The following is a 26887-nucleotide window of genomic DNA, read 5'->3' as shown; positions in this document are numbered from 1 at the left end:
AGTCTGTGGTAGCACATGAGCCCTCTGAAAGTCCATAGTGAAGACAAAAGAGCAAGAACTACAGGAGCCAAAACCTCAGCATGAGATTTAGGTTACATACCAGAATTACAATGCCCCAGAAGAGACAGCGTGGAAATTTAAGAATTTCCCTTGTTGCAGATTTTTAAGACCAAAGTAAAGAAAATTTTGTCAAAACTGTCTGTGCCTTGGCAGTGATGATACTTCTTGAGATGCTCTCCAGGGACTGAAATGTAGAAGCTATGACCCAAAATTTGGATATATCAAGCAGGATCTTACACCAGAATTGGTTTTTGCCGTTCTTGTGATCCAATTTGCAATAACGAGCTGTATTTTTTCTTCACACTTTCTGTGAATTTATTTTTTAACTGACTCCTTCTGAATCTCCAAAAAGGAATTTACCATTAGGGTCAAGTGGTATATCTGAAGGTGAAAAATGTTACCATTGGTCACACTATTTTTCCTTTCGGATGGGAGGGGCTCCATGTCCTTGCAGCAACAAGGTTGTAAGCAGGTGATTACTACAGTGGATCTGTCACAACTACAGATGTGGGCAAAGGCAAGTCAGGGGAACAGAAGATTAGTCTGTATATCTATGTTCTCTTTCTTTAATTTCTAACCCCCATATCTGCACAAGGAACACTTCTCTTGGAGGAAGTTATTTAAATATTTCCATGCAACGTTTTAATTTCTGAAAAAAAATTAGTCTAGTTGCCAGCCTTGGAAATCAAATATTAGTCTAAGTGGAACTTTAAACACTCCTTACCCTTTTGTTTTGATGGGATTACTAAATTAACTTTCAGTCAGTGAACATTCTTTATATCCAAGTACCCATCATATCTTTATTGCATTTAGGCATAACTTAGGAACCTCAGCTATGACTTATTAATATTTTTATGTATGAGCAGCATATGGCTATCCTCACTAGTCATATAGTGCATTAATGTAACCAAAACGCCTCTCAAATGCTTTTAATGAGGTTATCTAAGCTCTACTTTCTCAGGAACTCTTTGAAATAGCCCAGTATGGATTAGTACCGGAGGGAGGCCTTTGAGTTTTGCCAGCCACTACTTAATTGTAGCAGCAAATCAAATAAAGCTTTGGGCCATTAGTCATTTACTTCTGAGCTTCCCTGTGTGCTTGAGAGGAAGCTGAAGCCTTCCTGAGTGGACTCTTAGGGCTTCTCACAGTAATCACTGTCTTACTGATGATTTCTCGGAAGATAGAGAAGTCAGAGGAATTCCTGACTTGGCAAGGATGCTTCCTTCCTCTGTGACTCTGGAAAAGATAGTGTTAAAGCACTCTTCTCTCGTCAGTCTTTCCTAGTTCCTTAGTTCTTTCTCCTTTTTGCAATCTTCGCTTCAAATGTTGTCCAGCTTTGGTGCTTTTTTCGGCTAGAGGGTCTTATTCTGTGCTGTGGGAACAGGCATTGATTCCTGCTTTTTCTCTGAGAATCACTGTTAATTCCCAGTTTTTACACAGCAAGCTCTGTATAGGCTTCAGTTCACAATCTGGGGGCATGGATCCCTCTGCCCACAAATTAAACCACTGTCAGCTGTCCCCTTCTCTCTTCACCCTTTGAAGTATTTTTGGGTCCCTATCATGCTTTAATCCCTTGGCTTTCAGTTTGGCCTAAATAATTATTTGGCCTGCAGCTTGGGAGCAGCATCTTCCGTGACAATAAAACAGCTATAGTCTTACAATTAAGTGGAAGTATAAGATGAGAAGCAGTTCATGGAAGACTGTTGCAACTTCCCAGCCTTGCTCTTCTAAGTCTCACATTGAATTACAATATGATACTTATATAGGAAAACCCATTCATGCAGGTTAGACACAGTTGCAATGACATTCAATTTTTGACAAGTCTTTCCAGACCAATGCATTGAGCAATCACAGAGCAGGTCCATGTGTGCCATAGACTCTTCTGAGGTCAGCTTTATGGCAGAGCAACAATGGAAATCCCTCTGAACAGCAAATTTGATGCACAACTGCATAACACTCTGGAAAATGTACTGTGGGAGCAGTCTTAGAGTCAGAAAGTTTCTAAAAAGAATTATGAAGTCTCCTTGACATTGAGAGCAGTGCCTGGACTCGGTGACCTGCAAGGTCCCATCAGGACCTTGTTGTATTGTCTTAAAATAGCAAAACAGTGAAGAACAGGAACCCCTCAGAAACAGTCCTTTGCCACTCTGTCTCATGTGTGATAATAGGCAGAGCTCACTTCAGGGAGCAGTGGAACCTTACCAGAGTGTCACAGAGCACCAGCTGATGCCCGCTGCGGGGAACCAAAGCCTAAAGCCTTGAACAGATGCAAGATTTTTCCCTTTGGGGTTGTAACAATCCTAACCAGAAGACTATTGTGTATCAGGAGTTAGTAATCCACGAGGAGTGTCAATCCGAGCAGGCTGTGCTTCCTTGTGCTGCATGTACATCTTGTTCTTCAGGGTAAACTCAGTAGAGTGATGGCAACAGAGCAGCCCACAGGCAGCTCCCACTCTGTGTTTCCAATTACACCACCTGTGTGGCCATGGCATTATCTTAAAAAAGAGCATCAAGTTCTCATGTGAACATACCGTTGTTTGACAACAGATACGTCTAAGAAAATTCTGTAAGAGGTTTCAAAACCAAAATGTTAGGGAACCTTTCTACAGGATGGGACCTATACCATATGCCCTGAGTAGAAGTCTGTGAGATGCTGCATGGCTCAGGACTCCCAGCATCTGAAGGGATGTAAAATTACATATATTCTTTCTGTTTCTTGTGTTAGCTCCAGAAAATGGTGTTTTGAGCAGTATGGAGTCTGAGTGCCTTTCTTAGTGGATCATAAGGTACACTGGGGTAGCCTCAGTGCCTTGTTCTACAGGTTAGCAGCAGAATAGCCCAAAGTTGGCCCCAAAGATGTTTCTGAATCAAGCGATGTAAAAGGTGACAAATAAAGTTCCAAAGAGGTCTAGCCTTGGGGTTTCTTCTCCACACAGTCTGCTCCCACTAGCTTTGTGACTATGTGGGATGCCCAGCACCACTGCAGTTACTCCCATTTCAATAAGAAGTACAAGAAAATGAGCTTTTTCAGTATCAAAACAATAATAAAACATAAACTATACCCTTTAGTGCTGCAAATGAAAACATCAAACTTAAAATGAAACTTTTCTGCTAACCATATTTTATTCCTTTATAAGCTTCTCTGTATTGCAAAGCAGCTGATAGCAAACTTTAGCACTGTGCATGTTTTAAATTAATGTCCTTCACAGAACATTAATATCTCAACTCTGCTTTTCATTTCAGAACTTCACAGGAAAACACCCATAACTTTGACAGAACCTTGAAACGGTACTGCATAATTCAGAAACAGACATTTCTGAATTCTTCAAATCACTCTTTTTAATAGCCATCTAGCTCCACTGCCAGGTTCTTCTGCCAGGTATTGCTGAAGTGAATGCTGAAATGTCCTTGCTGTATAATAGGTCTTTTCTCAGTCAAGTCCCTAATTTATGGTGCCTATACTTACGGTATCTGTTACTCAGCTGTTATTGACAGGTAGTGCTCATTTCTACTTAGGAGCTGACAGTTGAAAAGTTTCAAAAGAAACTTGTGTTCTGACTTGGTGATCCTAGGAAAGCTGACTCTTGAGGACTGTTTCTTGGATTACAAATCACAAACAAGTTCTCAGAGTGCAGCATCTGGACACAGAGCCAACTGTATCCTAGGCTGCATCCAAGTCAGGGTGGCCAGTAGGGTGAGGGAGGAACACTGCTCCTCTTCTCTGCTCTGCTCTGCTCTGCTCTGCTCTGCTCTGCTCTGCTCTACTCTGCTCTGCTCTGCTCTGGTGAGACCCCACCTGCAGTGCTGCATCTAGCTCTGGGGTCCCAGGCACACGAAGGACATGGATCTACTGGTGCAAGTCAGAAGAGGCCAACAAGTTCATCAGAGGGATGAAATACCTCTCCTATGAAGAAAGGCTGAGGGAATTGGAATTGTTCAGCCTGGAAAAGAGAAGGTGTGATCTAATTGCGACCTCCCAGTACCTGAAGGGGACTTACAGGAAAGATGGAGAGACATTATTTATGAGAGCATGTAGTGACAGGAGAAAGGAATGGGTTCAAACTGAAAGAGAGTAGGTTTAGATTAGATATTAGGAAAAAAATTCTTTACTGTGAGGGTGGTGAGACACAGGCATAATTTTCCCAAAGAAGTTGTAAATGTCCCATCCCCAGAGGTGTTCAAGCCTAGGTTGGATTGGGCAGGCTGATCTGGTGGAAGGTATTCCTGCCCATGGCAGGGGGATTGGAACTGGATGATCTTCAAGATCCCCCTCCAACCCAAATGGCTCTAAGATTAAAAGAACAATTAATTTGTTGCTATCCGTTCTACTTGTTTGTGTTAGTAATTCAAATGCAGTGGTGTATATATATATATAAAGCATATGAGTTTTGTGTGCAGACTAATTGAAGATAGCAAACTGCAACAAAAATTTTTAGTAATAAAACAAAATTTATAGTAATAGCAACAATAATATTGGAAAATATTTTTTTATATTGGTTGTTTGGAAAAGTAGGTGCAATGATCAACTTCTATAGTACTGTGAAGGCAAAGGCTATTCATAAAGGCTTCAGCTCAGCACAACAAAATCTTGGAACAAAAAACAATGCATGTTTTGGTTTTGGAGGAAATGATCAAAATTATAACTCTTTATCAGAGCGAATCATGATTAGTAACTGTTGCTTTGCATGTAAGATGTAGCATTGCTAGAATCTGGCCATGTTTTAACTAATCTGGAAGAGTGGTTGTCCTCTGAACTCTATGCCTTATGTGTTAAGTACATGCCACCATGCATGGGTGAAAGGAGAGATAAGACAGAGGATAGCTTAACAGAGCCATTGCCAGGTGGATTCATATTCCTGGCACTCTTTCCCCTGCTTCCCCTAGAAGTCAGTGATTAGACTCATTAAAACTGTTACATGAGTTCCAACATGAGACATCAGACCATCCATGTGGATTCTATAACCTGTGAAGCAAATAGGCTGTACTGTACTGATCATACCTGGAGCATTGCAGTCTTGCTCTTTACAAACTATAGAAAAAGAACAGTGCACTTTGTCACAAACTATATACCAGCATTATTAGCCCTATGGCCAGGACATTGTGTTGAAAGAGGAAACAGAAGAAGCCAAACTCTTCCTTTACCTGGAGAGTTCCCCTGCCTTTTTTCTTTGGTTTGATTGAAATACCTTGTGGTTTCTCCACAGTGTAGTGGAGAAATTTTAGTTCGCTCTTGATTATCTGAGTAAATTAATTAATGACGCTTGCTCACTGCCATTGCAATTATCTGAATTTTGCTGTTTCAGGTCCCCTATTATGTGTCTGTGTTCATAATTACAGCATACTGTTTGTAATAGACATATGGCACAGTACTGCTTATATACATACACAGCAGCTACTATTTAATGTAGCTGAGCTCCCACATTCTTACTGCTTGCTGTATGCTTTGCTAGTGATAAATGATAGCCATTTTTCTCTACCACAGCAAGAACAGAGATTAAAACTCTAGATACAAATCTGATCTCACAGGTCACAACTTGTCTGTGTAACCCATTTCATGTTATAACTAATAGCAATAAAAGGTCTTTCATCAGCCTTGTTTATTTATGTCTGTGATTCATAGTGATGATGACTTCTAGAGCACCTGTAATTGCAAGTGTATTTTCTTTCCTGAAAATGCAGTGCAGAGCCGCAAAAATTTACCTTGTAGGAAGGAGAGATATTAAAAGTAGTGTGAATAAGGAAATCCAAACAATAGGATAATCCAATTACTAAATATAGAGAAAATCTGTATATAAACAGTGGAGATGGGTAATTAGTAGGGAAAAGTAGAGGACTGGAAAATTCAGCAAATCTATTTTACATTGTTTAAAATTAAAAAAGCCTACTCAGGTAGTCATCTTTGCTCTTTGGCTTGGTAACATTAATCTTGGCTACATCTTGAAAAACTGAGAAGCTCTGAGATCACAGAGTTTGAATTTCCAAATTCAATCCAGTGGATAACAACTCCATAATGTAGAAAACACAGTGATTTTAATAGGGAAAAAACTGTGCCTGCATGTTAAAAAGGGGTTAAAAATATAGCAAGGCAGGTAGAACAGGACAAATGCTAGGAAAAAAATGTGGAGGTTTTTCTATAAAAAATTTAAAAGGGCCTTATAGGAAGAGATTTAAATATCTTAACATCTTACTAAGCAGAAGACAGGAAGATGACAGGATTGCATTAGGATTCCCCTGGGAAGAAGATACTGAGCCTGCAAAGCCCATTTTTTCTAGCAGACACTGAGATAATAAGATTCAATGACAGGTACCTGAAAACAGTCAGATTCCAATTAGACATAAAGCAAACGTTTGTAACGTGACCTATTACAGCAATCCCCCAGGGGAAAGCAGGATGTCTTTCAAGGTTTGCAGTATGCCTTCACTTAAGATGTACGTTATCCAAAAACATTCCTGCTACCGGACTGTATACTGGAGTAAGTGGAGAAAAAAGAGATTTTGGTATGCTAATAGGAAGCTCAGTGAGATGATCTGACAGACCTTTGGCCTTTAACACCAAAACAAGTCTTCTCTGAAAATCAGTTCCTGCAGAGCTGTGTTTGGGCTATATAGTATCATTGACTGAATGATCCCACCAGTTTTCACCTGCATGTTTTTCCTTACCTAATTTCTTATGCTGGAAGCAGCTCTTTCCTGAGAAAACTTACTCTGGACAATCAAGATCTTGGTGTCTGTTCTGTCCTCCAGTTGATGCCATCTCCCTGTTTTCATCCTTCCCTACTTTCTACCCCAGCCGACCCGTCTCCTGTTCTCAAGTAGTTAATAGGCATCCATTGGTTATCTCTAATGCCTGGGAAAACTTTACCTCTGATACCTTCCTGAAAAGAGATAGACATTTGAGAGGTGAGCAAACTGTAGCCATTTTAGAATCCTGTAAGGATTCATTTGTTAGCCAGAAAAAAAACAATAATTTCCGTTTATCTCTAGCTCACAGACTACCACTGGGATACTGATAAGATAGTGAGAAATAAATGCCTTTCTTGAAAAAGAATGTACTATCAGAAACAGTACTTACAGAGCTTTCTTTCATTTCCTGAATTTAGGTTTCCTTTTAGTGTCTAGTATTCAGATTGCTTTTTAAATTTTTTATACAAGCTTAGTGCCAAGAGAATAGAGAGCTTTTTTTATTTCACCAGCTTTTCAGGATTTCAGATCTTATTTTCTGACAGCAATGCAGAGTGGCCTCTTTCAGCATGTATTTGGTGCACTGCAGAGAGCTTTATACCTGATTCTTGCAATGATCTCAGCACCAAGGTGAAGGAGACATGGAATCCCACTGTTTTAGGGTGATTAAGGAAGCCTTTAGAGCTAGATGCACCGAAACAAGTCATAAATGTCACTGTTTTCCTCTTCTCCTGTGAGTAGTGTCTCCTCCTTGTTAATTTAATGTCAGTATTCCTTTTGGAGCATGGTAATTGTGAATGGCCCAGTGTTTGTCACGGCAGGTCAGCCCCAGCAGCAGGGACAGCTCCTTTGCACAGCTGTGATGCTCAAGCACTGTGTGGACGTACCTCTTCAGGGTTCCTCCCCAGCACCTGGTGCCAGTATGGATATTCAGCAATCCCTGAATATGTTCTTCCATGAGAGACCGTTTGGACACAGTCCTGGATGCCATTTTTACTCTAGAACCATGAAGATGGGTTGCTACTTTGTGGTTGTACAGAATACCATTCCTAGATTCTCTGTGCACTGAAGTTAATCAACCTGAGATATACTATTTACAAAGCTATTTCAATCACTAAAATGTATTAACTTATTTACTGATTCTAAAAATTAAGTGTTCCTTCCATTTTCAGTACTACTTATTTCTTATCTGTTATGAAACACTTAAAAATAATAAATAAAAATGCATAAAGAAAAATAGGAAGGAGTTTCAAAGTTTTCTGAAATGAAAATATTACAAAATTAAATAAATGAAGAACCATGCTAGGATTTTTCATTGAAATAATATGATTTTATGATGGAGAACAGACCCAACAAATGTGTTTGTGCTAGTTTTAACTAAGTTTCTGGAAACTTTATATAAAGACAGAGCAAACAGCCATTCAGTCTGCATTTGAAGGGAACTGTGGTTACAATAAGCTATTAGCAATGCCAGATCTTTAAAGGGTTATTAATCACAAAGTCACAAAATCACTTTGGTTGGGAGGAAGCTCTTGAGCTTGTCTAGTTCATCCTCCTTGCTCAAACACAGTCAGCTACAATAGGTTGCTTACCTTCTGCCCAGCTGGGTTTGAATTGTCTCTGTTGAATTATCTAGCTGTGAATGACACTCCTCAGCTTCTCTTAGCAATATGTTGCCATGTTTGATCACTTTCAAAGTAAAACAAAAAAGTCCTTTCTTGTGATCAGGTGGAATTTCCTGTGTTTCAGTTTATGCCTTCTGCCTCTGGTTCTGTTATTGGATAGCATGGAGAAGAGCCTGGTTCCCTCTTGTTTATTCTCTCCCATCACATTTATATACTCAGAGATAAGACTCCCCCAAGGTTTCTCTTCCTAAGGCTGAACAGTCACAGCTCTCTCAGCCTTTCTTCATCTGTCAGATGCTCTTAATCACCTTTGTAGCCCTGTGCTGGACTCGCTCCAGAAATCTGTACCTTGTACTGAGGATCCCAGAACTGGTCCAAATGTAGCATCACCGATGCTGGGTGAAGAGGACAGATCATTTCCCACAACCTGCTGGCAATGTTCTATCTGGTGCAGCCCAGGCAGCCACTGGCCACCCTGGCAGCAAGAGCACATGGCTTCCTTAGGGTAACCTTGCTGTCTATCAGGACCCCAGTATTGTTCCCTGTCAAGCTGCTTCCCAGTTAGTTAGATCCCAGCACATACTTGTTCCCCTCCACATGCAGGATTTGACATATCCCTGTACTGAACTTTATGAGGCTTTTGTCAGCACATTTCTTCATCCTGCTGAGGTCCTTCTGAAGGGCATCACACCAGTTCTCTGTATCAGTCACTCCTCCCTATTTTGTATTTTGCAAACTTGCTAAGGGTGTATTCTTCCCATCATCCAGGTTATTAATAAGGATGTTAAACAGGGTTGGTCTCAGTACTGACCTCTGGTAGTGATTTGCCTCCATCTGGACTTTGAGACAGTGACTACAGTCCTTTCAGCCTGCCATTTCAGCCAGTTTTCAACCCACCTCCTTCTCACTTTATCTGACACACACTTTGCATGTGATAGGGTTGCCATTTCTTACATCTCCACAATCAATCCTGAAGGCTGCATGGATATGGCACATGAGAACACCTTCTCCCAGGCTCATGTTTTTAAATACAACTGTGATTGCTATCCTAAGGCATTGTAGTAAACTTACCTATTTAGTTTTTGGGTACTGAAATGATTCTCAGAACCAGCTGGGTGCCTTCAAATCAAACTATATAAAAATGCTACAGTACAAAGTTCTAAAGGGTTAGTAAGCATTGAGCAGGGAACTTCACAGTAGGGAATAGTAATGATTCTTGAGAACCAATATATTTTTCATTCAGTGTCTGCATAAATACAACTTTTCTTCAGAAAGTCAGGTCAAGGTTTTAAAATGTAATATAAAGCTCTCACAATAATATGAAAATAGGTAAGAATAAGAAGATATTAATAAGTACATGACAGTCTTCCTAGCAGATCAGTGGTTCATTTAGTAAAACAGTTTACCTCAGGCAAGGACCAATACCTCAGAAAAATATGAAGTTTCTTTCAAGTTCCCATTGTGTCACTACAGAAGTTGCTGCATCCTTATCATATTCCAGATATCTGGTCATGATAGTGATCAGTGGCATATAAATCAGAGAAAATGCTCTTGTAGTCCAGATATGAAAAGTATAGTATGTCTTACTTGAAAAACTATCTTCTCTTAATGACAAGTTATCTTCTCTTCCCTTGCAAGTGAAGGGAACATCTAGTTTTGAACTCAGAGCCTAAAGATTGAAAACCTGAGTCACCCTCAGGAAGAGCCTTTCTCCCTCCTTTGGCTACAGTCTCTCAACAGGTTATGTGAGCTGAATACAATCTCTTGTGATTATTTTGTATCTAGAAGCATATGAATGTCTAATTTTTTCAAAGTCTAAAACTAAACTCTCAGACTGATATCTGATGGCAATAAGTAATATGAATTCAGTATTTAGAAATTATACTGTTATTATTTTCCCATGTGGGAATGTTATTTCTGCTTATGTTGAATGTGTCTAATTTTGTCTCTGGCTTCAGGTGGGGCCCATGCAAGCTTTTCATGCTCTTTATACTTTTTAACATGTCAAAGACAATTTCTGCTTTCTTCTAAAATATAAAAAGGGCACTAATAGCTTGCCCTGCATACCCAGAAAGTCCAGTGTTCCTGGCTTTTAACACTGTAAAACATTTGACAGTGCCAAAGAAGATTTCACAGTGTTTGGCCAAACTTCTCCCTCTAACATGTTAATGGAACCAGGTTGCTTGTTACAAATACCACACTGACTTCCTTTAGACATTCACATGTAGCCATCCAAGGTTATTGCAACACTCCAAGTAATATCAGAGTCATGCTGGGAGTGCAATTAACTATTCTTTCTTTTTGTTTATTGCCATTGAAAAGTTGTGCTCAAGATGTGCTCAGACAGAAGAGAAAAAACACTCTCTCAAAGCATTAATTACAGATTTTATTAAAAGCATACAAAAGACTTGAAGCGTAACCAAGCAAACAATCACTGTTCTCTCACCCTAGGAGAAGGGAGAAGAAAGAATTCCAGTGGGAAGGAGCTTAGTTGCTTTTGACAAGAAGGGAAACACAGGCCTCCTAATTAACAGTACAGTTAAAGAAGGGTGAGCAGGTTGTTGCCAAATGCAACCCCAGGGAAAACTCCAACTGCTGTAATCAAGGGAGTTATTTACCCAGTCAATAAAAACAGGCTGAAACAAATGACATGACACCCTGAATAACTGTGGTCTGAGAACAGGGAGTTACCAAGGAATCTAGTTCTCCTGCAGTCCCGAGGAGGTCAGGGTGATGCAGGTACTGGATTTAAGGTGTGCTGTGCTGTATGGGCAGTGTTGGGCACTGAGCTTGATCTCATCCCTGTGAAATAAGAGAAACACCAAACTGAACATGTCTACACGCTATGAATATCCGAAGGGAAACAATGGTCTAAAAACTCCTCAGCTTTTGATCTGAGTCAACTTTCAGGCTACCAGGTGTTGAACTAGGCTGCACCATTTTGGATTTTGCAATGAATCTCAGGAGATCTGTCTCATCATCTAACCATACCTGGAGAAAAAAAAATGAGGTTTTCCAGTTATTTTATATTTTCTATTTTACTTACTGAGTTATTTATTGAGTCGCGACTTCATTAAAGACCTAGTGGGCCTTTTTCACAACATTCTCAGCATCTTTCAGTGTGCTGAAAAAAAAGGAAAGAAAATCACTTTCACAAATCTCAATCCAAAAGTGATAGGGCATGCGTCAAAAAGGCAAAACTTTGCTATCTATGCCTTGGCTGACATTTAGAAGGATACCAGAAAATGCATCAGATTTAGACCTTGCCTGGCTTACTCTGGACCACTCAGTGTTAAGTAACTCAGTGTCAATGTTGAGTCCAGTCCTAGGTGCACTGTATGCTGAGAGACATTGATAATGGTCAGCTAAATATGGGTTTGCTTTTTTTCTTCCCCACACACATTAGATTACCCAGAACATCTGCCATAGCCTCACATTACCATCCATAGTCTCAGTCCTACATTCTCAATGTCCTGATGTCTTGATATCAGATGGATCAGTGACAAAAGGCAGTTAAAATAAAGAAGTGGCTAAATATTTGAAAAAATACTGAATACTGTTGATTGGGGCACCAATTAAAATCTTAGTGCATATAAACAATTTCTTTCTTAGCTTCAGAAACATTATTGTGTTGAACCTTAGAGCCAGCTCCAGGTAATATGTGACCAGGTTTTAGATTCTTTGGTACTCCTTCAGATAAAGAGGGGTCTAATAATGAGGAGGTGGTTGTGTGAGTAAGATTACCAGGATCAACAAGGATCAACAAGGATTTTAAGGACTTGGAGTGACATACCATAGCATTCCTCTAAAACTGCCTTTTGATTAGCTTTGATGTAGTCTTCTCAAAATCTGCTATTAAGAAATCCAGCTAGGACTTTTTGTGTGATGTCAGCCAAAGTAACAAGTAACATAAAGGTGAATCTGGAATTGAAATTATTTCCTGCTTTTGGTTGTCTGAGTACCTGTGTCCATGTTGAAGTCTCTTTGTGGACACACAAGATCAGTTTCCAAGCAGATTCCCCAGCATGAAAAATGCTTCTGAGATTACGTGTGCACACCCACGAGGTGCAAGTCATTGTGCTGAGAGCCACTCGTCCCTCTCTTGTTTTTACAGGTATAGCAACTACCTGGTTACACCAGTGCAAATGAGTAGAGAGGATGACACCCAGCAGATGTAACTGACCTAATTTTCTCATCCACACAAGTGGAAAGTAATCAGTGGAAACAACTAGATTTATAGCTGTGAAAAAAAGCATTGAAGGCAAATGAAAGATCTGACCTAGCTGGAAAATCTGCCTGTAAATCCATCAGTGAACTCTTTGGGTTTTTCGCATCCCTAGAAAATAACTAGAAGCAAGGTTCCTAGGTACCAGGGGCAGTGATGGAACAATTAAAATGCCAGAAATTTTAACACTGGGTAGTGCTTGCCATAAAGACTGTTCCTATGAGCCCAGCTGCTAATGGGTGTTTGGTCATAGGGGATTCACAGTCTCCAGACAGGGCAGTAGCCTAATCATACACCTTTGGCTACTGGCTCATAATAAGCTTCTCCTCCACATGCCACAGGCATTGCTGCAGCATGAAGAAGATGTAGAGATCAGAGGAAAATGGGGCAAACATCAGATCAGCATACCACCATAAGAATGGCTAGCAGCAGATGGTTCCAGCTGAGCTGAGTGTTCAGTTACTGTTATTTGGCTTTTTTATACTGTTATTTAGGCTTTTTGTGAAGCAAATACTGGGTAAGAGACAACTTCAACATCATATAATCCACATAGCTTTTAATTGGAGCATGGCACCTGCTCACAGCACACATCAATCTCATCTATAAGTACTTCCATCATTGCAGAGCACAGTTACAGCTGTCTCCTAAAAGTATATTATTTTGTTGAGTGATGACTGGCATTGTGAAATATTACCTATAATCAGCACCCATTATGGCAAAACTCATTATGTTTCTGACAAAGCTAGTGTTGACAGCACTTTAATTTTGTTTTATTGCCTTCTTTTATCTATACAATTTCTATCTCTGGTTTACAGTTAATAATGAAAAGCAGCAGAACTGCACTGTGCTTGAGAATCAGAAAAATAAGTATTCATCTTCTTAAAAGTCCCTGAATTAAGCCATAGGAACAGTGGGTACTAAACAACACACTCATTGAAAAGGTGATTAAAGTTTAATAAAACTGTCAAGTGAAATAAACCAATCTCCTTGCAAAAAATTCTGTTTGCCAGGTGCCTGTACTTCAGCTGTTAAAAAATTCTCTTTCCAGAGTCTGTTTAAATGTGTAGCAAACTAATGTTGTGACTGCCAAGACACAATTCAGTTTTTTTGCATGATCTGTTGAGGCTTGCTAAAAAAGACTGCTAAAACAACATACTCAGAAGCCACTATAACAAGTACTATGTAGGATAAATGCACTTTTACTTAATTAATTTCTAAAGACATTCCTGTCTCTCACTGTCCAAATTAGATGTTGGAGCCTGGTCTTTCACCCCTGGCTTCATAGAAGATGTGATTCTCCACCCATCCTGTCATCTGCAAATGTCCAAACTACGTTTCTGTCTGTCTGACTTGACGGATCTTTGCAGCATTTTTTCCATATGCATATGGATATAGAAAATCCAAGGCAGTAAAAAATCAAACACATGCATACAGATATAAAATCTATAGTCACTAAAATCAGTAGTCCCCACAACCATCTGAAACAACTTCATATCACAAAACTCTTTTAAATGTTAGAAATTGTTGTTGTTGTTGTTGTTTTTAGTGGCTTACTAATTATTAATTGATTTGCTATGCAGTACCTCAGGTAACATTTTATGACTTTTTTACAAGTTGTATTCTCTGTAGAGCTACAGGTGAGTTAATACAGAATGATTCATCAATGACATATTCCTGTGATTCTGCCTGATGTGCCAGTGCGTGTGCTGTACATCAGACCTTTCCTCCATGTTCTCCAGTGTCCTCTCTGAAGAAAACAGCTCAAACAACAAATTGAGTTTCCTGAAGATCAGCATGTTCCTGAGGGATTCACAGTTATTAGAACATCACTGTGTTCTTTAATGAGAACATCACCTTGCCTCTCACAAGGTTTTGCTGTGCAAAGCACATCAGCTCCCTGTCTTGGGGCAATGCTGACTGACAGGAGCAAGAGACCTCAAATAATGAGGAAACAGCAACACCCCGGCACTGCCCTGAGTTAAAAAGGCAACCTGGCTCTCAGGAACGCAAGCTTTTATAGGGGGACTCTGGAAATATGATGTGGCCTTGAGAGGGGAGAAATGTCCCACTGAACAAATATGTCTATGCACCTCCCAGCAGAGCAGGCTTTTCTTTGATTTTAGAGGCAGCCAGAAATACCCACCCAGCCAAATGCTCACCACACAGGAAATTAAAAAAGGACTTACAGCTAAATCTACAGTGATTTCTGTATCTTGGTGCTATCTGAGATATCCTGTCTTTTCCCCACATTCTTCCCAATGATTATTCCTTTTGCTTGCAGCTCACTTTAAATTATATTGCAAGGTTCTTGGGAAGAGGGTGGATGCCTCTTTGTATCTGTATTAGCACAGCTTCCCATGTGAATTTTGTGTTCCACACACAGGTACTGCTACTATGGGTAAAACATACACATATAAAAGAGCTCTCTTAAGGGAGAGCATTAACTTCCCCTGCAAAAGTTCAAGACAAAGATAGTAAAACATGCAAAATTAAAAGATTGCATGAATGTCTTGAATTTTTAATTTCTCCATACTTTCGCTGTGCTTATTACAAGATGTGTGAATTTACACAAAACTTTAATTAGAACTGGATGGTGAGAACTGAAATGCTTTATGAAAACACACCCATTTGTAATTTTATCTGGAGACTCCTAAAGATGATGAGATAAACTTCATTTTTTTTCCATTGTGCTTGACTTTTCAATAATACTGCCAACATATATTGTACTGTGTACAGCATTATCTGTACAAACCCACCACAAAGTAAGAATGTAAGAAAAATAAGATACGCTACATTTAAGAAAAAACCCATTTTGTTTCTGCTTTTGACAATGGTTTTGAAAAGAGTGTGCATAGCTTCTTAGTTAGGAACATGCAAGACTTTTTCAGCATAAAGAAATCAGGATTTGTAGCAGGATCCTTATTAACTGATAATGCCTGGCATTCCACTGAATGCATTGCCAAACCGTCACAGCCTTGCAAACTGGAGCAGGGCTACCAGTGAGATTAATTCCTCCACTCACACTGATAAACACCCAAGGTTTGAATCTGCTGCCTGGTAGTTTAGATCAAGATTGTAGTTATCCTTTCTTCTTTTCTGGCTTAACCAAAAAAATCCACCAAAAAGCCAAGAAGGGATACTAAGACATAAAGGACAAAACAAGTATTTCCAGAGGGTTTCATTTATTTTGTTGTGTAACAAAGGAATTTGTTTTTTCCTGAGGATTTGTTTTAAGACCATTGAGAAATGTGGGAAACAACAGCTTAAGTTCATAAAATTGTTAGTGCTAGTGGTGACAATGCTGAAGTAATAAGCAGGAGAAGGAACTTTAATGACCTGGGCCACCAAGGGCTCATTTTGATTTCTGTATGGAGAAAGGAGTGGTCACCCTTTTAATTCTTGATCTGCATTGTCTCAATGGCCTAGAGCAGTTTTCAGGCCCCCATGGGGCCAAGAGTGCTAAGGAGATTATTTGAATTTTCCACATTGGGAAAAAGCAAACCACCATGTCCTGCTAAGACTGCCATCGCTAACTTGCCCATTGTAATGTTACCCTCAAAATGAAGTGCTAGGATGCTGGGAGAGCTGTTACAAATTGGCCCCAAAGCCTACAGGAGATTCTGATATGCAGCTTGCTGAGTCCAGGATCTTTTGGCTACCCATGTTTTTGAACAATTTGTTACTGCTTTTCTTCCCACTAGGAGATAGATGTTTTGGATAGACATGTATAGGATTGTTGCAGACAGTATTTTTCTCCTGCAAAATCATTCACTGCTGGATTGTCAGGAGGATGAAGCAAACCACCCTGGCCTCGTGTTGGCTCAATACACCTCCTTAATTCACATACTCACATATGGCATTCTCTTAGACCACCTTTTGCTAATTTGAAGGAAGATGAAGGATGCCATCTTTCCCTCTTTTGCTTTTATCACTGTTGGAACAAAGAGGTTTATTCTTGTTATCTTCCTCTGGTGAGCAAAAAAAGATAAACCACAGGACTTAGAGACTCAAAGAAAAGCTGAGAAATGTAACTAAAAAGAAAAACAAAGAGCTGGCTGCTGCAAAGCACTGCTAGAAGGCAAAGCTTGTGAGATCCCCCATGCACACCACCCCTTCTGGGCCTAGTGGATGAAGATAATATGAGAGGAAAGTAGCAAAAAGATGATATGGATGTTTGTCTCCAGTGCCTTTTGGTCTTTGCTTTAGCATTTACCAGATATCTTCTCTGGTGCTCACTCTGTATCTAGATTTAAAAAAAAAAAAATATATCTATAGCTTTTTTTTAGTTATTACTAAAAAATAATGGGTTTTCTCAGTCTATTTTAAAAATTGTTACTGCACCTGAATGTCTGCGTAGATTTTAGCACTACTGCTTTAAGATCCAAAATAGCTGGTCTTCTAGACTGCAGTGTGTTTTAGTACCAGAGTACAGCAGTGACAGCCACTTTTCTTCAGTTCCACAGCAAGTTGTAGCACAGCTGATGTTAGCTGCTGATAATGCTTCCAGCTGATGTGAAATCCTGCTAATTAGGACTAGTGTACACATCAACTAGTCTGCAACTTCTAGAAACTCTTACCAAAACCAAATACACAGGAGGTCACTTTTTTCTACTGGTAACAGCTTCTCTAAAAAGTCTTTCATAAATGACTCTAAAAGCTGCCTCCTCCTATTGACATTTGTGTATTGATCAACATAGAATATTTATATGCAACTTCCAGCTTATACCAGTCTGAGAAGAAAAGAGTCAATGAGTGATGCATATTGTTTCTTTACTTGCTGTCTCCAAGTACGAAACCGAGTGTTTTTCCAGCCTAAACTAGAAAATGGTGAAGTGATAGGATTTGTTTCATTTCTGAGAACACAGGACATTATTTCTTACTATAAATTTAATTTATTAACACTTGAGTTGTTTGTAAAGGTGATGTACACCAGGAGTACTAAGGTATTACTAATGATTTTCTGGCTTAGAATTTGCTTGAAGGACAGACAAACAAATTCAAGGTGATGGCTAAGTGTAATTTAAACTGTAATGCAGTCCCCTAATAGAAGTTTATGTCTACTCTGCAATGATGACTGCTGAAACAGATAACACTGACACATCTAGAAGACTAAAGCAATAGAAAAGATGGTATCACCTCATTATTAATCATTTTTATGCCTTTTTCCAAAGGAAGCAAACTAGGAAAAAGAATATGGAGATAAGCAGGGTTTCAAAATCATTTTGGCAATGATAATAATATACTTATTTAGGACACTTCATTCAAAAATTTTGCACCCAGAGATTTTAATTAACTTCATACAGCAGACAAAGGAATCACAGAAACTGAGCCATTTCTGAGGAAGAGCTCAAGTGATTCTAAAGATAAAGGATGAGCTGTGAAAATATGCCTCTCCAGCTGATACAGAGGACTAGTTGCTTACATCAAAGCTTCAGGGTCAGTGTAGGCAGCTGCCCCCCAGGGCAGTGGGATGTACCATGGGGAGAGACTGGGAACTACAAGAACTTTTTAGCTCTTCAGGTCTTGGCAGGGGTGAAGCAAGGTGCAGTTCATCAGTTTTCAAGCAACTGCTGCTGCAGGAGCTCCCACAGCACATACCTGCCCCAGATCTCAGACACAGCCTCGTGTGCCCTTACACACCAAGCTGGGCTGGACCCCGCCTGTCCCTGTCCCTGTCCCTGTCCCTGTCCCTGTCCCTGTCCCTGTCCCTGTCAGCCCATCTGGGGCTCCCCCAGTGCCACCCAGCACTCTCACAGCTGCTACCACTGCCTGACAGCAGCTCACAGCACAGCTGTCACCCCACATCACCTGGGCCTCATTCCTGCAGATTTACAACTGTTACAGCAGACACACCTTCCTGCAGTCTTCCAAATTATTGTCCCTGATTGTCGCTTGTGCAAGAAATGCAGCTGCTTTGAGAGAGCAAAGAGAGACCAGCACTGGAGTGCTTGCCTGAACCTCTCCACTCTTCCTGGAGTTTCTCAGGAGTCAGTGTGACAATACAGCTTGGTGGTCCTGCACAACTTCTTCTTTCTGTCTGGAGACTGAAAACACTTCTGTTTTCAAAACCAGTGTACTGTACGTGTCTCACAGGGAGACACTTCCTGGGCTCTGTAGAAAGTGAATCACAAGACATGAACAAGGCCTTGGACATATGTCCTATTCTGCTTCCAGCTTCAGAGCTCCCAGCCCTCACCAGCTGCAGCCACCACTGCTGCTCCTCAGAAAGGGGGTACTGCACAAAGTGGATCATTTGCTCTGGCTGGCGCTGCCAGCAGTAAGCCCTGCACTGTGCTTTGTGCTCCAAGAACACACATGGCAACAGCCTTTACAGCAATAAATGCCTGTAAGAGTGGGAAGGGGATGGGATTATTCTGCTGATTCTGAGGACTGTATCCAATTATTTTGCTAACAAATATTTTATTCATAAAGTTCTATGTCATTTACTCTGTATTTGCAAAGCAGAATATTTGTTTCAAGAATGTGTCCAAAAAGTAAATCTATCAATTATGGGTTCAGGTTTAAACAGTGTTACGTTGCAAGATAATTAGCTAGGCTTTGCTGCAGTTAATGACAGAATTTGTTCAAGGAATTTCTGAATCAACTTTGGTTTGATGTATTTTGAGCACAATTGCCAAGTTTGATTTAACAATACCACGTGGCTGCCTGAGGTGCTTTAGATTGACCCAGGTTGACAATTGGCCCATTGCTCTTAATTATATAAACCTCCCCATTACCTCATCAAATTTTTCTGCTTTACAGTCAGAAAGAATAGGTAAGCATGGGCTGGAGTGGGTTCTTCTCCCTTCCAGAGCCCTTACATTAGCACAGGTAGTGCAATGTCCTGATTACCACTGAACTGTAAACTTTAGTTTTCCATACTTATATGGTATTTCTTCAGTCATACATTTTCTTTTGTTTCTTCCCTTTATATGATATCAGCCTGATAGCAGGATCATGTTAACTTCTCTTGTTCCATCAGTCTCTTTAAAAATTGGTTCAAGACTTTATGGTAGTGTCAGAGTCTTGTTATATATCTACTTGAGTGCATTTAACGTAGACTAACACCTGGGATTATGCACTGATCTTAACACTAGGTGCTACTAAACAGGGTAGCATAGTCACTGCTGGCTAACAAATGAATAGAATTATTTAAGTAAGGTTACAAGAGGCAAGTATGATCTTTAGGAGGGAGCAGTGCATGTATGTATATAGGGAAATGTGGTATCTGCCATACTTGTTGCTTTACATGAGGTTTCTTTTTGTTATTACTAATTTTTAATTTCTGAGATCTTTTTGTCTATAATCTCTTCCAGAAGGGAAAATTAACAGCAGGGCAGCAGCTGATTTGTAGAAAATGCTACTTTTACTGTAAGTGCAAAAGCTGAGACAGAAAGATCTAATACAAGAAAATGAGAGTGCTATGTTTCAGAGGGGCTATAAGTCCTCTTTAAGTATTTCAAACTAGACAAAGAACTAGAAGCTGTCTCACCTCTAATGTGTATAGCCCTGTCAAAATAGAATTCAGTTCAATAAGCATTAACTCAAATTTAGGTTTCAATTGGCTCCTTAATTTCATTCCAAAAGTTTAATATACTGACTTTTTCATGCCTACCAGACAAAAAAAAGTATGCAGGAACTTCTTTTTTTTGGTAAAGGCTTCCAACAAAACAAGAAAACTCTATAAATAACTACCCATCCTTAAAGTCAGGACAACAGAGAACAATGTTCTGCTCTTGAATATATTTTTTTACTCAGGCAGCTCTTGAAAATACTTACAAAATATATGTAGTTGACAAGAACAGTGGAACAAGTTCCACTTGAGTAAATATATATTGAATTTTAAGCACTTTAGAAGTAAAAACAAGTCATGGAGAATGAGTATAGTCAAAACCACATTTTCTTTGACATAGAACAAAGTAAGCATTTGAACAATGCAAGAAGAAGATGGCATGTTGTAAGGAAAGCTAATTTACATTTCCTTGTGGGGTGCTGTACTGGTACTATGCAGAAGTGTTGTTTTCCTGGATGATGCAAGCCACCATCCCCAAATGCAGGGGTATCCTTGTGCACAGAGGTGTGCCTTTCTCACAGACCCTTAGTTCTGCAGAGCAATCCATGTCCTATTGCTTCTTGTTAGCTTATGCAAACAAAAGAAATGAACCAACTACTGAACACCACAGAAACAGACAAAGGTATATTTTAGATCCTTAGGATGCTGGTGGTGCTGCATTTTCTCTGGCAGCAAGGCTATTTCAACAAGTTTCTCCATCCTGCAGTTCATCATCCCATCAGGTCTGCAGATGACAGAAACCTACCTTCAATGGCAAAAAAGGCATTAAAACATCTGTCAAATCAAAGGAAAAAGAAACAGTTCTTCATATGCTGTCTTTTTTGGTTGGTTTTTAAACCAGGATGGTTTGACTGTTAAGGTCATTATGCCCTTGGCCTTTCTGCATTTCACTGTATGCAAACAGCATGAATTCCTGAGAATTCAAAGGGTGAAGTGACTATTAGTTCATTTGGTCTGCAAGAGGGAAAGTGAAAGGATGTTTTGGTCCTACAGGTACAGACTTCAAGCCAGGTTAATTCCTTAAAAACATATATTGAGATGATGCACATTAAAAACCTGTTAGTTTTAATTAAGCTGCCTATTATGTTTTCTTAATTTTTTTATTAAACAAATCATATTTGAGGAAATAAAATAATCATTCTGAAATATGATAATGTCTCAGGCACTGAGGGAATAGAGCATGAAACTCATTAAAATGTAATTATTGAGATATTACCTTGTTACTTGCATTTCAATATCATGCATATACTTTGTCTTGTAGGTTAGAGTTCTCAGTGATAGTTATTGGGACTTCTTTGTTTCAAATTAGTCCCAGAAGGGTTTTTATTGAAATCTCTTTATAAAAAGATGGATATTAAATATTTCAATTACAATAATTATGAAGTTTAATACAAATTTAAGAAAGTTAAAAAATACCGATTTCACTTCAGGAAAGTTTCATTTCCACTAAATGTAATACATATTTCTCCTTCATTCAAGAAGACTGAATGATGAAAAAAGTAATTTTACTGTATATTTATACAGTGGAACAAATTGGCACACTTGTACTAGGCAGCTTACCTAAGGAAGTACACAAAGACAATAACAAAGCTTCTGTTTCAAGTTCAACTGTTATATTTACTTCAAGTACTTAAATATTGTAATATCCAAGCTGGAATAACCATGAGATGTATCTGTGTAAAGGATGCAGCCTCCTAACCTAGGAAAGAGGAATTAGCATAAACAGAGAGCTTAACAGGTCACAAATTCTCTAGACACTTAAACAAAATCCTACAGAGGTAGGTCCATTTACAGCAGGTCAGTCCATTACATTTTAAAAGTACTTAGGTGTCTGTGTAATTGTGGTCTCATTTTTCTCTATGTTTTGGCAAATTTAAAAACAAACTCAATCATACTCCAAACTAATGTATTACCTAGCATGTTTACCTGTATATCCAAGGTCAAGGTTTCCCACTGAATTTCCTATCTAAGCATTAATAACAGAGCTGTGAACTTTCAGGTGATTTTTCATTCAACTTTTACAGCTTCCGAAGATTAGACATAATGAACTTTGTTCCATATTATACAGCTTTTTATTATGAGATTTACTGACCTTTACTTGGTAATACCCATCTGAAGAAACTTTGGAGTTTTATGTCAGTTTCTGGTCGTTTTTGTCTATCAAACTGGTAAATACAAAAACTTTCTCATAAACAAAAAGCACAGACATTGGATTTACAGAAATCAAGAAAATCCAGGAAGTTTTTAGTCTATGGGTTAGCAAATAATGCAGTCAAACCAAACCTGTAAATCAAGAATTACTGAATTGAAACCTAATGGTGCATTCTAGCTAATAAAATCATGCTTATATTTTACATTATGACTTCAAGTAGATATGCCCACAGTACAACCTTCAGTGTTATGCAGAAATATTGCAAATATGTGTAAACATCTCTCTGCTATCCTATAGTCTGCAGTACAGATGCTGAACAAAACCTGATTTTTCACTGCAGTATTACTTCATCTTAGGCTCACACCTCTGTATATTACATAGCTATCCCACTTTTTTTCCTGCAGTTTAGTCCACAAACAAGAGATAAAAATGTATGGAGATCATCAGAAAAAGTTCTTCCAATCTTTCAACAACTTCTCCAAGGACAGTTGGCTGAAATACATAAATAATTGAACTGTGGTAACAGAGATAAACTCAGTTTCGTTTTGATTGCTGAGGCCACAGCAAAAGCATACCAGAAAAGACAATGCCAGGATCTCCTTTTTCCTCCAGATCAGGTCAGCATAATATTAAAGGTTCCTTCTTACAGCTTGGTATTGTTGCAATCCAAGTGCAGCACCCAGCACTTTGCCTTGTTGAACCTTACACAACTGACCTTTGATCCAGTCTGTCCAGATCCCTCTGCAGAGCCTTCCTGCCCTCCAGCAGATCCCCACCCCTGCCTGCTTGTGTGTAATCTGCAAACTGACTGAGGGGGCACTGGATCCCCTAGTCCAGATCACTGATAAAGTACTGAGCCCTGAGGAACACCATTAGTGACCAGCTGCCAGCTGGATGTAGCTCTGCTCACCACCACTTTCTGGGCCCAAACAGCTGGCCAGTTTTTTACCCAGTGAAGAGTGCACCTGTCCAAACCATGAGCAGCCAGTTTCTCCAGGAGAATGCTGTAGGAAATGGTGTCAAAGCCTTTACTTTGATTTACAAAGTACTGTCTGTGCTGCACAGAACCATTGCCCATACCTGTCTCCTTCCTACCACCCATAATACTCATCTCCCTGCTCTCACTTCTCTATGTTTTTTGTCTACTCAACCCTTTGCAACTCACTCTGGTCTTCAGCTGAGTGCAATCGAAATCTACTTCTCATAGTGCATTGGGCATCCAAACCTGCATGTAATAATTGCAAAGCAGGCTTTTGGCAAATGAGCCTCAGGGCTCAGGTCATCCTGCAGAAAACTGAAAGGACAAGGTGAAGAGAGCCAGTAGAGTGTTCTGTGTATGTCTCAGACTGTGTGAGCCAGTGGGGCCCAAGCTTCCTGTCCTGGGTCTTCCAAAGCTCACCTTCACATGGGCTGACATGTTAGGGACAGGATGCTTGTGTGTGGAGTAGCTTGGACTAGACAAATAAACATCTTCAATAAGTAGGGAGAAAAAAGGGCTAACATTCTGAAAGGTGTCCTTGTCCCTTTACAGGGCAAGGAAAGATGTGCTGGGGTTATACTTGAGGAGGTTGATAAGGCTTGGGATAGATGATGGGAGGAGCTTGTTGGACATGCAGAAAGACTTTGTTGAATAAGTATTTTGTTCTGTAACAGAAGGGAAGTAATATTGTGTATCATCCAAACAAGCTTGGAGGTTGTTCCATGATACAAAATTCTCACATAAATGGAATCCTGTATAAGATAAAGCAAAGCCTGATTTCAGACTAAACAAGCTAAATATTAGCCTGTTTTAAAAGTGGTATGCACATAATCATATTTTTATCCTTTCTGATAAATGGGTACTACATTTTGTACTCATTATCTGTAGGGCCAAAGTATAAACCTCCAATTTAGGTATATAAATGAAACTGTCAGATTTTCAGATGTGTTAGTTATTCAGACATTCTCAGACAGCATATTTCAGAATAGGACCATGCCATTTAATTGTAACAGAGCAAACAAATCATAAAAATAACTATAGTTTTTCTCAAAGCAATGTGAATGCTGCCATCTAGCTATACAGTATCAGCATATCTCTAGTCTAGTCCTGCTAGACACAAACCTTTTCAGTTTCAGTTTGGAATAGAGTAGAATAGAGATAGAAAAATCCCAATCGCACTTGTCAATTAAAAAGCTGACTGCAGCATTCATTGTTAAAAAACTTATAGTATTAGAAAATACTATTCTGACAGCAAACTGAAAGGATAAGAACATCAAGGTTAAAATTATTGCATCTGATGTTGAACAGGCCTTGTGAATAACATATTTTAAAAATGCAGGATTTTATTTGCCAAAGATTTATACATGCCTTAAGATAAATGGACTTAATATAGTTTAATAAAGTTAAAACCACACATATGTAAACCAAAGTCTAGATCATTTTCCAGTTCAAGGTTTATTTACCAAAGATCAGTGTTTCTACAAAACACTCTCTTTAAGAAATATCCATTTTGTTATGTTTGATCCATAAACTGTTTGGAAGTGTTTATGTAGTATCAGCTGAACCTTCAGTATTCTCATAGTACTGTTTGAGTTCTGCTGTGGGCATATGGAGGCACTTTGGGATGAAAATCATTGCATGCTCAAGATGTTGATCCAGCAAACATCCCACTGAACACCTCTTTGGGTAACCAAAGGACCAAGAGACAGAAGACACATGCACAGGACTCGTCCTGATACTGAGAAGGCCATGGGTGGTCTCAGCACCTAGACTTGGGAACTAGGAGAATTGATTTTCACATCTCATCCAGAGCAGTATGTACAGATCTGGGCAGAGCCAGACTGCTAATTGAGTTTACTCAGGGAATAATTAAAATCACTCTGGTTGAACTCCTGCCCAACAATTTGAGGAGCTTGTATTTCAAAACAAATAGAGATATACGACTCCTTCAATTATTTTTCCTAGGTGGGGAAAACGGATGTAATTACAGGACAGATATGCCACCTAGTTAAACACACAGTTGCTAAGTACAAAGCTGTTGGGAAAGCTATCCACCTGAGGAAAAGAAATCTACTTCATCTAGCACACACATAGTGGAACTCCAAATAGACTTTGAAATTCATCCAAGGACAGACATACTTTAAACATAAGAGGAGAGGAAATATACATAAGCAGATGTTTTAAATCTAGTATTTCATAAAACCCTGCCAAAAAGACACAAAAAATGACAAATATCCCTGCAGAGGATCAGTTCATAGAATTCTCTAGTCTAAAAACTGACCAATACCAGGTTCATCAAAGGAAGATGCAAGAAAACATGCTGTTGTTTACAAAATAACAGTCTTCAGACCCATTCTAATTTAAGCAACAGGAGATTGGTCTGAATTCCAAATTGTGAAGAGCTGAGGCTACAAGATGACCCAGAACTTCCATGGGCAGGGTCGCTGATTGCCTCATCTAAATCATTAGGAAAACAGATGTCCCCCCACATCATCTGTAGCAAAACCTTGATGAAATTTATTTTTACATACAGCATATCACAAGGCCCTAATTCTGCTGATACAATTGTGGAATAGCACACTGTAAAGTTTGGGGTTTTGTGCTTTTGTGCGCACACACACACATACAGCTAATTAGAATTACAACTTCTTATTGAAAGACAATGAGACTACATGCAATCAAACTACTGACTCAGTTTATCACAAAGGCAGAGCCACTTGGACATGGAACAACATGGAAAAAACAACATTTGATTTTACTGGTGCTATACATTATTTTTCAGTTTGACATGTTGATCCTAGATGGTGGTGTGAGCCACAGAAGACAGAAGAGAAGTTAACTTTCATGTTCTCAGAGAAAATAATTTATAGTGAAGTGCTATCAATATGCAGACCTCTGCTTCTCCTAAACATTAAGAGTATTAAAAAATATATTTAATTATGGATTAAGTGTGAGATGCACTGCTTTCTAACTTGCACTTTCAATCTTGCATTTTTAATCTTCTGTGTAGCCTTTCACCGCCTTCAAAAAAACCCGTAAAACAACAAACAAGAAACCCAGGATAAATATCATAATTCTGTATTATTTATTAGCTGTATACAATTTCACTCCTGCACTTAAAAAGTGCAAAGTGCCCCTCAAGAGTCTCTCTTTTTCGACAGCAGCATACCTTTCCAACTTTGGTGCTGAAAGAAATATATTCCAACACCTCTGCTGCTTTCTGCAGTCTGACAGTATGTCAAATCATTCCAGAAAGCATGTAGCTGCTATCTAATAAAGTATCCACTTTATTAATACTTTATAATAATAATCCAGTATAAAATACTTTATATAATAATCCACTTTTAGTACTTTATTTAATAAAGTATCCAAGTGCCACAAAGGGGGCATAATGGAATAGTTACTCCACCAGCATTTGAATTTATTCTTCCTCTGAACTGAACAATCAGCATCTCAGTATTGTAACAACATGTGTGAATAACTTGAATTTTGTGGTGCCCCGCTTTGCTGGGGTCTATCCCAGTACCTATAAACCATCCAAGAAAAGAGCTTTGTTATCACTAGTCTTTACAGAGCCAGATGTTTCCCTGCT

Source organism: Cinclus cinclus, chromosome 2, assembly GCF_963662255.1.
Source record: "Cinclus cinclus chromosome 2, bCinCin1.1, whole genome shotgun sequence".
NCBI lineage: Eukaryota > Metazoa > Chordata > Aves > Passeriformes > Cinclidae > Cinclus > Cinclus cinclus.
This window is presented reverse-complemented; position numbering follows the sequence as displayed.